Source organism: Mytilus edulis, unplaced genomic scaffold (genome assembly GCF_963676685.1).
Source record: "Mytilus edulis unplaced genomic scaffold, xbMytEdul2.2 SCAFFOLD_2142, whole genome shotgun sequence".
Classification (NCBI taxonomy): Eukaryota; Metazoa; Mollusca; class Bivalvia; order Mytilida; family Mytilidae; genus Mytilus; species Mytilus edulis.
Window position 1 is genome coordinate 1 of NW_027266925.1, and position 16,399 is coordinate 16,399.

The 16,399-nt window shown below is 31.2% G+C and overlaps 1 long non-coding RNA gene across 1 annotated transcript; it reads left to right on the forward strand.

The window, feature by feature from the left end:
• The first annotated feature begins 382 nt into the window (after window positions 1-382).
• LOC139504569 (uncharacterized) lies at window positions 383-4,130 on the forward strand. The gene is made up of 3 exons (XR_011659283.1): window positions 383-556; window positions 2,154-2,250; window positions 3,848-4,130. It is a non-coding gene; the product is annotated as an uncharacterized lncRNA (long non-coding RNA).
• The last annotated feature ends 12,269 nt before the right edge of the window (window positions 4,131-16,399 follow it).

Genomic DNA, 16,399 nt, shown 5'->3' on the forward strand with positions numbered 1-16,399 from the left:
GAGTTATGATATCAATGAAAGGCATAAATATTCTCCCCATTTACATCATATTTTGCACATATTTCTCCTCATAATGTATAAAATCATATGAAAAAAATGGATTACCTCCCTTTGACATAGTGTGGTTTTTTTTAGCTGTGTTCCCCATGTTAAGTTGTAGAACAAGTGTTTAATAAGCACTTTTCTAGTATTTTAACACTCGAATAATCTAACCGCATGAAGGTATTCATTTATTTTTACATAACGCATTGCGTTTCTTTATTTAAAGAATATACTAGACAACTTTTCATGATTACATGTCCTTCATCTATGAAACAAGTGTTGAAATGTTTGTAATTGGATTTTTATGTTAAATAATGGCTTTTAAATATTCTAAATTGTTACTTGAATCTCCCAAATGTAAAGTTTGGTCATACCTAATCTTATTTTTTCATATTTGGCACTTTTTTCTACTTCAGTTCTGGCTGTCTAGTTTTGGCGAAGAACCCATCCTGATGTTGGGGGTAACAGGAATTTCTGCAGAGTGATTGTCAATGACATTTTGTGAAATTTACAAGTAATTAAAACACAGATTTAGTATAATGAAACATAATTGTTGTTTTATTTGGTATGATACTGCTTAAAAAAGCCTTTGAAAAGTCTTTTTGTGGTCTTTTCATGGTATTTAATCAAAAACCTCCATATAAGGAAAAATCTAACTAAGAGTACACCAAGACTTTAGTTTCTAGATGTACTTGCAATACTGGTCAAAGCAAAAACAGAAAACAATTCATATTTATTAAACATAGTATTTTACACCATTCTTTTAAAAACAGTCAATGCGCAACTTTATATACCAAATATAAATTGGCCGCAGTATGGGCTGTAGTGTAAATTTTGCTCTATCTTTACAAATTCAGCATTTATGAAGGTTGTATTGAAACTGGAACTTGGAAATTGGATACATTACATGTTTACTACAAAAAAAGTTGGAAAAGAAGTAAAAAAGTCCCTTATAGGGGTAAATTCAGTAAATAAATATACGTCATCAGGGACCGCCCATTTAGGGGAGAGCTTTCTGTCTAAAAGTGAAGTCAAGTGCTCTTCTGATTGGTAGATAATGTTTGTAATAAATATTTTATGGTAGATGGATCAAAACTAGAGTTGAAAAAAAAATAAAAAATAAATGCTGAATGTACTATTTTTTTTCCCTACAGGGTTGAAAAGTAATGGGGGTCAGTATAGGAATTCAGTGCGAATCTACATTGTTTGTAAACAAGGCCATGTGAATGCCCAAAAATGCCGCATGACCCTATGTTTTTATTGTTGCAAAAGATAGGGCTACATTTGTACTTTCATGAATGATATATGAAAGTTTTTAATTTCTAAAGGTAAATCAGGTATAAATTTATTTCCACACATAGATTAGCATTAAAGTCAATGGGAGATTTTTTACTGAATTTACCCCTATAGGAAAATGTGCACTTTTTCACTGTACTTGTCCAAGGCCACACAATAATCACAAAACTCATTTCCTGTAAATGTTAATGTAATGGAAGGATTTTGGAACCTTTTGAAGTTGCTTTTTACACAAATTTTTATCTTTAACTGCGGCTATCCAGGATGCACTCAGTGTACTGTGAGAGAAGCATGGAGTATATGGTAAAAATCAGTTTTTGTGTCCAGATTGAAAGAAACAATAGAAATTACACTTGCGAGTTATGATATCAATGAAAGGCATAAATATTCTCCCCATTTACATCATATTTTGCACATATTTCTCCTCATAATGTATAAAATCATATGAAAAAAATGGATTACCTCCCTTTGACATAGTGTGGTTTTTTTTAGCTGTGTTCCCCATGTTAAGTTGTAGAACAAGTGTTTAATAAGCACTTTTCTAGTATTTTAACACTCGAATAATCTAACCGCATGAAGGTATTCATTTATTTTTACATAACGCATTGCGTTTCTTTATTTAAAGAATATACTAGACAACTTTTCATGATTACATGTCCTTCATCTATGAAACAAGTGTTGAAATGTTTGTAATTGGATTTTTATGTTAAATAATGGCTTTTAAATATTCTAAATTGTTACTTGAATCTCCCAAATGTAAAGTTTGGTCATACCTAATCTTATTTTTTCATATTTGGCACTTTTTTCTACTTCAGTTCTGGCTGTCTAGTTTTGGCGAAGAACCCATCCTGATGTTGGGGTAACAGGAATTTCTGCAGAGTGATTGTCAATGACATTTTGTGAAATTTACAAGTAATTAAAACACAGATTTAGTATAATGAAACATAATTGTTGTTTTATTTGGTATGATACTGCTTAAAAAAGCCTTTGAAAAGTCTTTTTGTGGTCTTTTCATGGTATTTAATCAAAAACCTCCATATAAGGAAAAATCTAACTAAGAGTACACCAAGACTTTAGTTTCTAGATGTACTTGCAATACTGGTCAAAGCAAAAACAGAAAACAATTCATATTTATTAAACATAGTATTTTACACCATTCTTTTAAAAACAGTCAATGCGCAACTTTATATACCAAATATAAATTGGCCGCAGTATGGGCTGTAGTGTAAATTTTGCTCTATCTTTACAAATTCAGCATTTATGAAGGTTGTATTGAAACTGGAACTTGGAAATTGGATACATTACATGTTTACTACAAAAAAAGTTGGAAAAGAAGTAAAAAAGTCCCTTATAGGGGTAAATTCAGTAAATAAATATACGTCATCAGGGACCGCCCCATTTAGGGGAGAGCTTTCTGTCTAAAAGTGAAGTCAAGTGCTCTTCTGATTGGTAGATAATGTTTGTAATAAATATTTTATGGTAGATGGATCAAAACTAGAGTTGAAAAAAAATAAAAAATAAATGCTGAATGTACTATTTTTTTTCCCTACAGGGTTGAAAAGTAATGGGGGTCAGTATAGGAATTCAGTGCGAATCTACATTGTTTGTAAACAAGGCCATGTGAATGCCCAAAAATGCCGCATGACCCTATGTTTTTATTGTTGCAAAAGATAGGGCTACATTTGTACTTTCATGAATGATATATGAAAGTTTTTAATTTCTAAAGGTAAATCAGGTATAAATTTATTTCCACACATAGATTAGCATTAAAGTCAATGGGAGATTTTTTACTGAATTTACCCCTATAGGAAAATGTGCACTTTTTCACTGTACTTGTCCAAGGCCACACAATAATCACAAAACTCATTTCCTGTAAATGTTAATGTAATGGAAGGATTTTGGAACCTTTTGAAGTTGCTTTTTACACAAATTTTTATCTTTAACTGCGGCTATCCAGGATGCACTCAGTGTACTGTGAGAGAAGCATGGAGTATATGGTAAAAATCAGTTTTTGTGTCCAGATTGAAAGAAACAATAGAAATTACACTTGCGAGTTATGATATCAATGAAAGGCATAAATATTCTCCCCATTTACATCATATTTTGCACATATTTCTCCTCATAATGTATAAAATCATATGAAAAAAATGGATTACCTCCCTTTGACATAGTGTGGTTTTTTTTAGCTGTGTTCCCCATGTTAAGTTGTAGAACAAGTGTTTAATAAGCACTTTTCTAGTATTTTAACACTCGAATAATCTAACCGCATGAAGGTATTCATTTATTTTTACATAACGCATTGCGTTTCTTTATTTAAAGAATATACTAGACAACTTTTCATGATTACATGTCCTTCATCTATGAAACAAGTGTTGAAATGTTTGTAATTGGATTTTTATGTTAAATAATGGCTTTTAAATATTCTAAATTGTTACTTGAATCTCCCAAATGTAAAGTTTGGTCATACCTAATCTTATTTTTTCATATTTGGCACTTTTTTCTACTTCAGTTCTGGCTGTCTAGTTTTGGCGAAGAACCCATCCTGATGTTGGGGTAACAGGAATTTCTGCAGAGTGATTGTCAATGACATTTTGTGAAATTTACAAGTAATTAAAACACAGATTTAGTATAATGAAACATAATTGTTGTTTTATTTGGTATGATACTGCTTAAAAAAGCCTTTGAAAAGTCTTTTTGTGGTCTTTTCATGGTATTTAATCAAAAACCTCCATATAAGGAAAAATCTAACTAAGAGTACACCAAGACTTTAGTTTCTAGATGTACTTGCAATACTGGTCAAAGCAAAAACAGAAAACAATTCATATTTATTAAACATAGTATTTTACACCATTCTTTTAAAAACAGTCAATGCGCAACTTTATATACCAAATATAAATTGGCCGCAGTATGGGCTGTAGTGTAAATTTTGCTCTATCTTTACAAATTCAGCATTTATGAAGGTTGTATTGAAACTGGAACTTGGAAATTGGATACATTACATGTTTACTACAAAAAAAGTTGGAAAAGAAGTAAAAAAGTCCCTTATAGGGGTAAATTCAGTAAATAAATATACGTCATCAGGGACCGCCCATTTAGGGGAGAGCTTTCTGTCTAAAAGTGAAGTCAAGTGCTCTTCTGATTGGTAGATAATGTTTGTAATAAATATTTTATGGTAGATGGATCAAAACTAGAGTTGAAAAAAAATAAAAAATAAATGCTGAATGTACTATTTTTTTTCCCTACAGGGTTGAAAAGTAATGGGGGTCAGTATAGGAATTCAGTGCGAATCTACATTGTTTGTAAACAAGGCCATGTGAATGCCCAAAAATGCCGCATGACCCTATGTTTTTATTGTTGCAAAAGATAGGGCTACATTTGTACTTTCATGAATGATATATGAAAGTTTTTAATTTCTAAAGGTAAATCAGGTATAAATTTATTTCCACACATAGATTAGCATTAAAGTCAATGGGAGATTTTTTACTGAATTTACCCCTATAGGAAAATGTGCACTTTTTCACTGTACTTGTCCAAGGCCACACAATAATCACAAAACTCATTTCCTGTAAATGTTAATGTAATGGAAGGATTTTGGAACCTTTTGAAGTTGCTTTTTACACAAATTTTTATCTTTAACTGCGGCTATCCAGGATGCACTCAGTGTACTGTGAGAGAAGCATGGAGTATATGGTAAAAATCAGTTTTTGTGTCCAGATTGAAAGAAACAATAGAAATTACACTTGCGAGTTATGATATCAATGAAAGGCATAAATATTCTCCCCATTTACATCATATTTTGCACATATTTCTCCTCATAATGTATAAAATCATATGAAAAAAAATGGATTACCTCCCTTTGACATAGTGTGGTTTTTTTTAGCTGTGTTCCCCATGTTAAGTTGTAGAACAAGTGTTTAATAAGCACTTTTCTAGTATTTTAACACTCGAATAATCTAACCGCATGAAGGTATTCATTTATTTTTACATAACGCATTGCGTTTCTTTATTTAAAGAATATACTAGACAACTTTTCATGATTACATGTCCTTCATCTATGAAACAAGTGTTGAAATGTTTGTAATTGGATTTTTATGTTAAATAATGGCTTTTAAATATTCTAAATTGTTACTTGAATCTCCCAAATGTAAAGTTTGGTCATACCTAATCTTATTTTTTCATATTTGGCACTTTTTTCTACTTCAGTTCTGGCTGTCTAGTTTTGGCGAAGAACCCATCCTGATGTTGGGGTAACAGGAATTTCTGCAGAGTGATTGTCAATGACATTTTGTGAAATTTACAAGTAATTAAAACACAGATTTAGTATAATGAAACATAATTGTTGTTTTATTTGGTATGATACTGCTTAAAAAAGCCTTTGAAAAGTCTTTTTGTGGTCTTTTCATGGTATTTAATCAAAAACCTCCATATAAGGAAAAATCTAACTAAGAGTACACCAAGACTTTAGTTTCTAGATGTACTTGCAATACTGGTCAAAGCAAAAACAGAAAACAATTCATATTTATTAAACATAGTATTTTACACCATTCTTTTAAAAACAGTCAATGCGCAACTTTATATACCAAATATAAATTGGCCGCAGTATGGGCTGTAGTGTAAATTTTGCTCTATCTTTACAAATTCAGCATTTATGAAGGTTGTATTGAAACTGGAACTTGGAAATTGGATACATTACATGTTTACTACAAAAAAAGTTGGAAAAGAAGTAAAAAAGTCCCTTATAGGGGTAAATTCAGTAAATAAATATACGTCATCAGGGACCCGCCCATTTAGGGGAGAGCTTTCTGTCTAAAAGTGAAGTCAAGTGCTCTTCTGATTGGTAGATAATGTTTGTAATAAATATTTTATGGTAGATGGATCAAAACTAGAGTTGAAAAAAAATAAAAAATAAATGCTGAATGTACTATTTTTTTTCCCTACAGGGTTGAAAAGTAATGGGGGGTCAGTATAGGAATTCAGTGCGAATCTACATTGTTTGTAAACAAGGCCATGTGAATGCCCAAAAATGCCGCATGACCCTATGTTTTTATTGTTGCAAAAGATAGGGCTACATTTGTACTTTCATGAATGATATATGAAAGTTTTTAATTTCTAAAGGTAAATCAGGTATAAATTTATTTCCACACATAGATTAGCATTAAAGTCAATGGGAGATTTTTTACTGAATTTACCCCTATAGGAAAATGTGCACTTTTTCACTGTACTTGTCCAAGGCCACACAATAATCACAAAACTCATTTCCTGTAAATGTTAATGTAATGGAAGGATTTTGGAACCTTTTGAAGTTGCTTTTTACACAAATTTTTATCTTTAACTGCGGCTATCCAGGATGCACTCAGTGTACTGTGAGAGAAGCATGGAGTATATGGTAAAAATCAGTTTTTGTGTCCAGATTGAAAGAAACAATAGAAATTACACTTGCGAGTTATGATATCAATGAAAGGCATAAATATTCTCCCCATTTACATCATATTTTGCACATATTTCTCCTCATAATGTATAAAATCATATGAAAAAAATGGATTACCTCCCTTTGACATAGTGTGGTTTTTTTTAGCTGTGTTCCCCATGTTAAGTTGTAGAACAAGTGTTTAATAAGCACTTTTCTAGTATTTTAACACTCGAATAATCTAACCGCATGAAGGTATTCATTTATTTTTACATAACGCATTGCGTTTCTTTATTTAAAGAATATACTAGACAACTTTTCATGATTACATGTCCTTCATCTATGAAACAAGTGTTGAAATGTTTGTAATTGGATTTTTATGTTAAATAATGGCTTTTAAATATTCTAAATTGTTACTTGAATCTCCCAAATGTAAAGTTTGGTCATACCTAATCTTATTTTTTCATATTTGGCACTTTTTTCTACTTCAGTTCTGGCTGTCTAGTTTTGGCGAAGAACCCATCCTGATGTTGGGGTAACAGGAATTTCTGCAGAGTGATTGTCAATGACATTTTGTGAAATTTACAAGTAATTAAAACACAGATTTAGTATAATGAAACATAATTGTTGTTTTATTTGGTATGATACTGCTTAAAAAAGCCTTTGAAAAGTCTTTTTGTGGTCTTTTCATGGTATTTAATCAAAAACCTCCATATAAGGAAAAATCTAACTAAGAGTACACCAAGACTTTAGTTTCTAGATGTACTTGCAATACTGGTCAAAGCAAAAACAGAAAACAATTCATATTTATTAAACATAGTATTTTACACCATTCTTTTAAAAACAGTCAATGCGCAACTTTATATACCAAATATAAATTGGCCGCAGTATGGGCTGTAGTGTAAATTTTGCTCTATCTTTACAAATTCAGCATTTATGAAGGTTGTATTGAAACTGGAACTTGGAAATTGGATACATTACATGTTTACTACAAAAAAAGTTGGAAAAGAAGTAAAAAAGTCCCTTATAGGGGTAAATTCAGTAAATAAATATACGTCATCAGGGACCGCCCATTTAGGGGAGAGCTTTCTGTCTAAAAGTGAAGTCAAGTGCTCTTCTGATTGGTAGATAATGTTTGTAATAAATATTTTATGGTAGATGGATCAAAACTAGAGTTGAAAAAAAATAAAAAATAAATGCTGAATGTACAATTTTTTTTCCCTACAGGGTTGAAAAGTAATGGGGGTCAGTATAGGAATTCAGTGCGAATCTACATTGTTTGTAAACAAGGCCATGTGAATGCCCAAAAATGCCGCATGACCCTATGTTTTTATTGTTGCAAAAGATAGGGCTACATTTGTACTTTCATGAATGATATATGAAAGTTTTTAATTTCTAAAGGTAAATCAGGTATAAATTTATTTCCACACATAGATTAGCATTAAAGTCAATGGGAGATTTTTTACTGAATTTACCCCTATAGGAAAATGTGCACTTTTTCACTGTACTTGTCCAAGGCCACACAATAATCACAAAACTCATTTCCTGTAAATGTTAATGTAATGGAAGGATTTTGGAACCTTTTGAAGTTGCTTTTTACACAAATTTTTATCTTTAACTGCGGCTATCCAGGATGCACTCAGTGTACTGTGAGAGAAGCATGGAGTATATGGTAAAAATCAGTTTTTGTGTCCAGATTGAAAGAAACAATAGAAATTACACTTGCGAGTTATGATATCAATGAAAGGCATAAATATTCTCCCCATTTACATCATATTTTGCACATATTTCTCCTCATAATGTATAAAATCATATGAAAAAAATGGATTACCTCCCTTTGACATAGTGTGGTTTTTTTTAGCTGTGTTCCCCATGTTAAGTTGTAGAACAAGTGTTTAATAAGCACTTTTCTAGTATTTTAACACTCGAATAATCTAACCGCATGAAGGTATTCATTTATTTTTACATAACGCATTGCGTTTCTTTATTTAAAGAATATACTAGACAACTTTTCATGATTACATGTCCTTCATCTATGAAACAAGTGTTGAAATGTTTGTAATTGGATTTTTATGTTAAATAATGGCTTTTAAATATTCTAAATTGTTACTTGAATCTCCCAAATGTAAAGTTTGGTCATACCTAATCTTATTTTTTCATATTTGGCACTTTTTTCTACTTCAGTTCTGGCTGTCTAGTTTTGGCGAAGAACCCATCCTGATGTTGGGGTAACAGGAATTTCTGCAGAGTGATTGTCAATGACATTTTGTGAAATTTACAAGTAATTAAAACACAGATTTAGTATAATGAAACATAATTGTTGTTTTATTTGGTATGATACTGCTTAAAAAAGCCTTTGAAAAGTCTTTTTGTGGTCTTTTCATGGTATTTAATCAAAAACCTCCATATAAGGAAAAATCTAACTAAGAGTACACCAAGACTTTAGTTTCTAGATGTACTTGCAATACTGGTCAAAGCAAAAACAGAAAACAATTCATATTTATTAAACATAGTATTTTACACCATTCTTTTAAAAACAGTCAATGCGCAACTTTATATACCAAATATAAATTGGCCGCAGTATGGGCTGTAGTGTAAATTTTGCTCTATCTTTACAAATTCAGCATTTATGAAGGTTGTATTGAAACTGGAACTTGGAAATTGGATACATTACATGTTTACTACAAAAAAAGTTGGAAAAGAAGTAAAAAAGTCCCTTATAGGGGTAAATTCAGTAAATAAATATACGTCATCAGGGACCGCCCATTTAGGGGAGAGCTTTCTGTCTAAAAGTGAAGTCAAGTGCTCTTCTGATTGGTAGATAATGTTTGTAATAAATATTTTATGGTAGATGGATCAAAACTAGAGTTGAAAAAAAATAAAAATAAATGCTGAATGTACTATTTTTTTTCCCTACAGGGTTGAAAAGTAATGGGGGTCAGTATAGGAATTCAGTGCGAATCTACATTGTTTGTAAACAAGGCCATGTGAATGCCCAAAAATGCCGCATGACCCTATGTTTTTATTGTTGCAAAAGATAGGGCTACATTTGTACTTTCATGAATGATATATGAAAGTTTTTAATTTCTAAAGGTAAATCAGGTATAAATTTATTTCCACACATAGATTAGCATTAAAGTCAATGGGAGATTTTTTACTGAATTTACCCCTATAGGAAAATGTGCACTTTTTCACTGTACTTGTCCAAGGCCACACAATAATCACAAAACTCATTTCCTGTAAATGTTAATGTAATGGAAGGATTTTGGAACCTTTTGAAGTTGCTTTTTACACAAATTTTTATCTTTAACTGCGGCTATCCAGGATGCACTCAGTGTACTGTGAGAGAAGCATGGAGTATATGGTAAAAATCAGTTTTTGTGTCCAGATTGAAAGAAACAATAGAAATTACACTTGCGAGTTATGATATCAATGAAAGGCATAAATATTCTCCCCATTTACATCATATTTTGCACATATTTCTCCTCATAATGTATAAAATCATATGAAAAAATGGATTACCTCCCTTTGACATAGTGTGGTTTTTTTTAGCTGTGTTCCCCATGTTAAGTTGTAGAACAAGTGTTTAATAAGCACTTTTCTAGTATTTTAACACTCGAATAATCTAACCGCATGAAGGTATTCATTTATTTTTACATAACGCATTGCGTTTCTTTATTTAAAGAATATACTAGACAACTTTTCATGATTACATGTCCTTCATCTATGAAACAAGTGTTGAAATGTTTGTAATTGGATTTTTATGTTAAATAATGGCTTTTAAATATTCTAAATTGTTACTTGAATCTCCCAAATGTAAAGTTTGGTCATACCTAATCTTATTTTTTCATATTTGGCACTTTTTTCTACTTCAGTTCTGGCTGTCTAGTTTTGGCGAAGAACCCATCCTGATGTTGGGGTAACAGGAATTTCTGCAGAGTGATTGTCAATGACATTTTGTGAAATTTACAAGTAATTAAAACACAGATTTAGTATAATGAAACATAATTGTTGTTTTATTTGGTATGATACTGCTTAAAAAAGCCTTTGAAAAGTCTTTTTGTGGTCTTTTCATGGTATTTAATCAAAAACCTCCATATAAGGAAAAATCTAACTAAGAGTACACCAAGACTTTAGTTTCTAGATGTACTTGCAATACTGGTCAAAGCAAAAACAGAAAACAATTCATATTTATTAAACATAGTATTTTACACCATTCTTTTAAAAACAGTCAATGCGCAACTTTATATACCAAATATAAATTGGCCGCAGTATGGGCTGTAGTGTAAATTTTGCTCTATCTTTACAAATTCAGCATTTATGAAGGTTGTATTGAAACTGGAACTTGGAAATTGGATACATTACATGTTTACTACAAAAAAAGTTGGAAAAGAAGTAAAAAAGTCCCTTATAGGGGTAAATTCAGTAAATAAATATACGTCATCAGGGACCGCCCATTTAGGGGAGAGCTTTCTGTCTAAAAGTGAAGTCAAGTGCTCTTCTGATTGGTAGATAATGTTTGTAATAAATATTTTATGGTAGATGGATCAAAACTAGAGTTGAAAAAAAATAAAAAATAAATGCTGAATGTACTATTTTTTTTTCCCTACAGGGTTGAAAAGTAATGGGGGTCAGTATAGGAATTCAGTGCGAATCTACATTGTTTGTAAACAAGGCCATGTGAATGCCCAAAAATGCCGCATGACCCTATGTTTTTATTGTTGCAAAAGATAGGGCTACATTTGTACTTTCATGAATGATATATGAAAGTTTTTAATTTCTAAAGGTAAATCAGGTATAAATTTATTTCCACACATAGATTAGCATTAAAGTCAATGGGAGATTTTTTACTGAATTTACCCCTATAGGAAAATGTGCACTTTTTCACTGTACTTGTCCAAGGCCACACAATAATCACAAAACTCATTTCCTGTAAATGTTAATGTAATGGAAGGATTTTGGAACCTTTTGAAGTTGCTTTTTACACAAATTTTTATCTTTAACTGCGGCTATCCAGGATGCACTCAGTGTACTGTGAGAGAAGCATGGAGTATATGGTAAAAATCAGTTTTTGTGTCCAGATTGAAAGAAACAATAGAAATTACACTTGCGAGTTATGATATCAATGAAAGGCATAAATATTCTCCCCATTTACATCATATTTTGCACATATTTCTCCTCATAATGTATAAAATCATATGAAAAAAATGGATTACCTCCCTTTGACATAGTGTGGTTTTTTTTAGCTGTGTTCCCCATGTTAAGTTGTAGAACAAGTGTTTAATAAGCACTTTTCTAGTATTTTAACACTCGAATAATCTAACCGCATGAAGGTATTCATTTATTTTTACATAACGCATTGCGTTTCTTTATTTAAAGAATATACTAGACAACTTTTCATGATTACATGTCCTTCATCTATGAAACAAGTGTTGAAATGTTTGTAATTGGATTTTTATGTTAAATAATGGCTTTTAAATATTCTAAATTGTTACTTGAATCTCCCAAATGTAAAGTTTGGTCATACCTAATCTTATTTTTTCATATTTGGCACTTTTTTCTACTTCAGTTCTGGCTGTCTAGTTTTGGCGAAGAACCCATCCTGATGTTGGGGTAACAGGAATTTCTGCAGAGTGATTGTCAATGACATTTTGTGAAATTTACAAGTAATTAAAACACAGATTTAGTATAATGAAACATAATTGTTGTTTTATTTGGTATGATACTGCTTAAAAAAGCCTTTGAAAAGTCTTTTTGTGGTCTTTTCATGGTATTTAATCAAAAACCTCCATATAAGGAAAAATCTAACTAAGAGTACACCAAGACTTTAGTTTCTAGATGTACTTGCAATACTGGTCAAAGCAAAAACAGAAAACAATTCATATTTATTAAACATAGTATTTTACACCATTCTTTTAAAAACAGTCAATGCGCAACTTTATATACCAAATATAAATTGGCCGCAGTATGGGCTGTAGTGTAAATTTTGCTCTATCTTTACAAATTCAGCATTTATGAAGGTTGTATTGAAACTGGAACTTGGAAATTGGATACATTACATGTTTACTACAAAAAAAGTTGGAAAGAAGTAAAAAAGTCCCTTATAGGGGTAAATTCAGTAAATAAATATACGTCATCAGGGACCGCCCATTTAGGGGAGAGCTTTCTGTCTAAAAGTGAAGTCAAGTGCTCTTCTGATTGGTAGATAATGTTTGTAATAAATATTTTATGGTAGATGGATCAAAACTAGAGTTGAAAAAAAATAAAAAATAAATGCTGAATGTACTATTTTTTTTCCCTACAGGGTTGAAAAGTAATGGGGGTCAGTATAGGAATTCAGTGCGAATCTACATTGTTTGTAAACAAGGCCATGTGAATGCCCAAAAATGCCGCATGACCCTATGTTTTTATTGTTGCAAAAGATAGGGCTACATTTGTACTTTCATGAATGATATATGAAAGTTTTTAATTTCTAAAGGTAAATCAGGTATAAATTTATTTCCACACATAGATTAGCATTAAAGTCAATGGGAGATTTTTTACTGAATTTACCCCTATAGGAAAATGTGCACTTTTTCACTGTACTTGTCCAAGGCCACACAATAATCACAAAACTCATTTCCTGTAAATGTTAATGTAATGGAAGGATTTTGGAACCTTTTGAAGTTGCTTTTTACACAAATTTTTATCTTTAACTGCGGCTATCCAGGATGCACTCAGTGTACTGTGAGAGAAGCATGGAGTATATGGTAAAAATCAGTTTTTGTGTCCAGATTGAAAGAAACAATAGAAATTACACTTGCGAGTTATGATATCAATGAAAGGCATAAATATTCTCCCCATTTACATCATATTTTGCACATATTTCTCCTCATAATGTATAAAATCATATGAAAAAATGGATTACCTCCCTTTGACATAGTGTGGTTTTTTTTAGCTGTGTTCCCCATGTTAAGTTGTAGAACAAGTGTTTAATAAGCACTTTTCTAGTATTTTAACACTCGAATAATCTAACCGCATGAAGGTATTCATTTATTTTTACATAACGCATTGCGTTTCTTTATTTAAAGAATATACTAGACAACTTTTCATGATTACATGTCCTTCATCTATGAAACAAGTGTTGAAATGTTTGTAATTGGATTTTTATGTTAAATAATGGCTTTTAAATATTCTAAATTGTTACTTGAATCTCCCAAATGTAAAGTTTGGTCATACCTAATCTTATTTTTTCATATTTGGCACTTTTTTCTACTTCAGTTCTGGCTGTCTAGTTTTGGCGAAGAACCCATCCTGATGTTGGGGTAACAGGAATTTCTGCAGAGTGATTGTCAATGACATTTTGTGAAATTTACAAGTAATTAAAACACAGATTTAGTATAATGAAACATAATTGTTGTTTTATTTGGTATGATACTGCTTAAAAAAGCCTTTGAAAAGTCTTTTTGTGGTCTTTTCATGGTATTTAATCAAAAACCTCCATATAAGGAAAAATCTAACTAAGAGTACACCAAGACTTTAGTTTCTAGATGTACTTGCAATACTGGTCAAAGCAAAAACAGAAAACAATTCATATTTATTAAACATAGTATTTTACACCATTCTTTTAAAAACAGTCAATGCGCAACTTTATATACCAAATATAAATTGGCCGCAGTATGGGCTGTAGTGTAAATTTTGCTCTATCTTTACAAATTCAGCATTTATGAAGGTTGTATTGAAACTGGAACTTGGAAATTGGATACATTACATGTTTACTACAAAAAAAGTTGGAAAAGAAGTAAAAAAGTCCCTTATAGGGGTAAATTCAGTAAATAAATATACGTCATCAGGGACCGCCCATTTAGGGGAGAGCTTTCTGTCTAAAAGTGAAGTCAAGTGCTCTTCTGATTGGTAGATAATGTTTGTAATAAATATTTTATGGTAGATGGATCAAAACTAGAGTTGAAAAAAAATAAAAAATAAATGCTGAATGTACTATTTTTTTTCCCTACAGGGTTGAAAAGTAATGGGGGTCAGTATAGGAATTCAGTGCGAATCTACATTGTTTGTAAACAAGGCCATGTGAATGCCCAAAAATGCCGCATGACCCTATGTTTTTATTGTTGCAAAAGATAGGGCTACATTTGTACTTTCATGAATGATATATGAAAGTTTTTAATTTCTAAAGGTAAATCAGGTATAAATTTATTTCCACACATAGATTAGCATTAAAGTCAATGGGAGATTTTTTACTGAATTTACCCCTATAGGAAAATGTGCACTTTTTCACTGTACTTGTCCAAGGCCACACAATAATCACAAAACTCATTTCCTGTAAATGTTAATGTAATGGAAGGATTTTGGAACCTTTTGAAGTTGCTTTTTACACAAATTTTTATCTTTAACTGCGGCTATCCAGGATGCACTCAGTGTACTGTGAGAGAAGCATGGAGTATATGGTAAAAATCAGTTTTTGTGTCCAGATTGAAAGAAACAATAGAAATTACACTTGCGAGTTATGATATCAATGAAAGGCATAAATATTCTCCCCATTTACATCATATTTTGCACATATTTCTCCTCATAATGTATAAAATCATATGAAAAAAATGGATTACCTCCCTTTGACATAGTGTGGTTTTTTTTAGCTGTGTTCCCCATGTTAAGTTGTAGAACAAGTGTTTAATAAGCACTTTTCTAGTATTTTAACACTCGAATAATCTAACCGCATGAAGGTATTCATTTATTTTTACATAACGCATTGCGTTTCTTTATTTAAAGAATATACTAGACAACTTTTCATGATTACATGTCCTTCATCTATGAAACAAGTGTTGAAATGTTTGTAATTGGATTTTTATGTTAAATAATGGCTTTTAAATATTCTAAATTGTTACTTGAATCTCCCAAATGTAAAGTTTGGTCATACCTAATCTTATTTTTTCATATTTGGCACTTTTTTCTACTTCAGTTCTGGCTGTCTAGTTTTGGCGAAGAACCCATCCTGATGTTGGGGTAACAGGAATTTCTGCAGAGTGATTGTCAATGACATTTTGTGAAATTTACAAGTAATTAAAACACAGATTTAGTATAATGAAACATAATTGTTGTTTTATTTGGTATGATACTGCTTAAAAAAGCCTTTGAAAAGTCTTTTTGTGGTCTTTTCATGGTATTTAATCAAAAACCTCCATATAAGGAAAAATCTAACTAAGAGTACACCAAGACTTTAGTTTCTAGATGTACTTGCAATACTGGTCAAAGCAAAAACAGAAAACAATTCATATTTATTAAACATAGTATTTTACACCATTCTTTTAAAAACAGTCAATGCGCAACTTTATATACCAAATATAAATTGGCCGCAGTATGGGCTGTAGTGTAAATTTTGCTCTATCTTTACAAATTCAGCATTTATGAAGGTTGTATTGAAACTGGAACTTGGAAATTGGATACATTACATGTTTACTACAAAAAAAGTTGGAAAAGAAGTAAAAAAGTCCCTTATAGGGGTAAATTCAGTAAATAAATATACGTCATCAGGGACCGCCCATTTAGGGGAGAGCTTTCTGTCTAAAAGTGAAGTCAAGTGCTCTTCTGATTGGTAGATAATGTTTGTAATAAATATTTTATGGTAGATGGATCAAAACTAGAGTTGAAAAAAAATAAAAA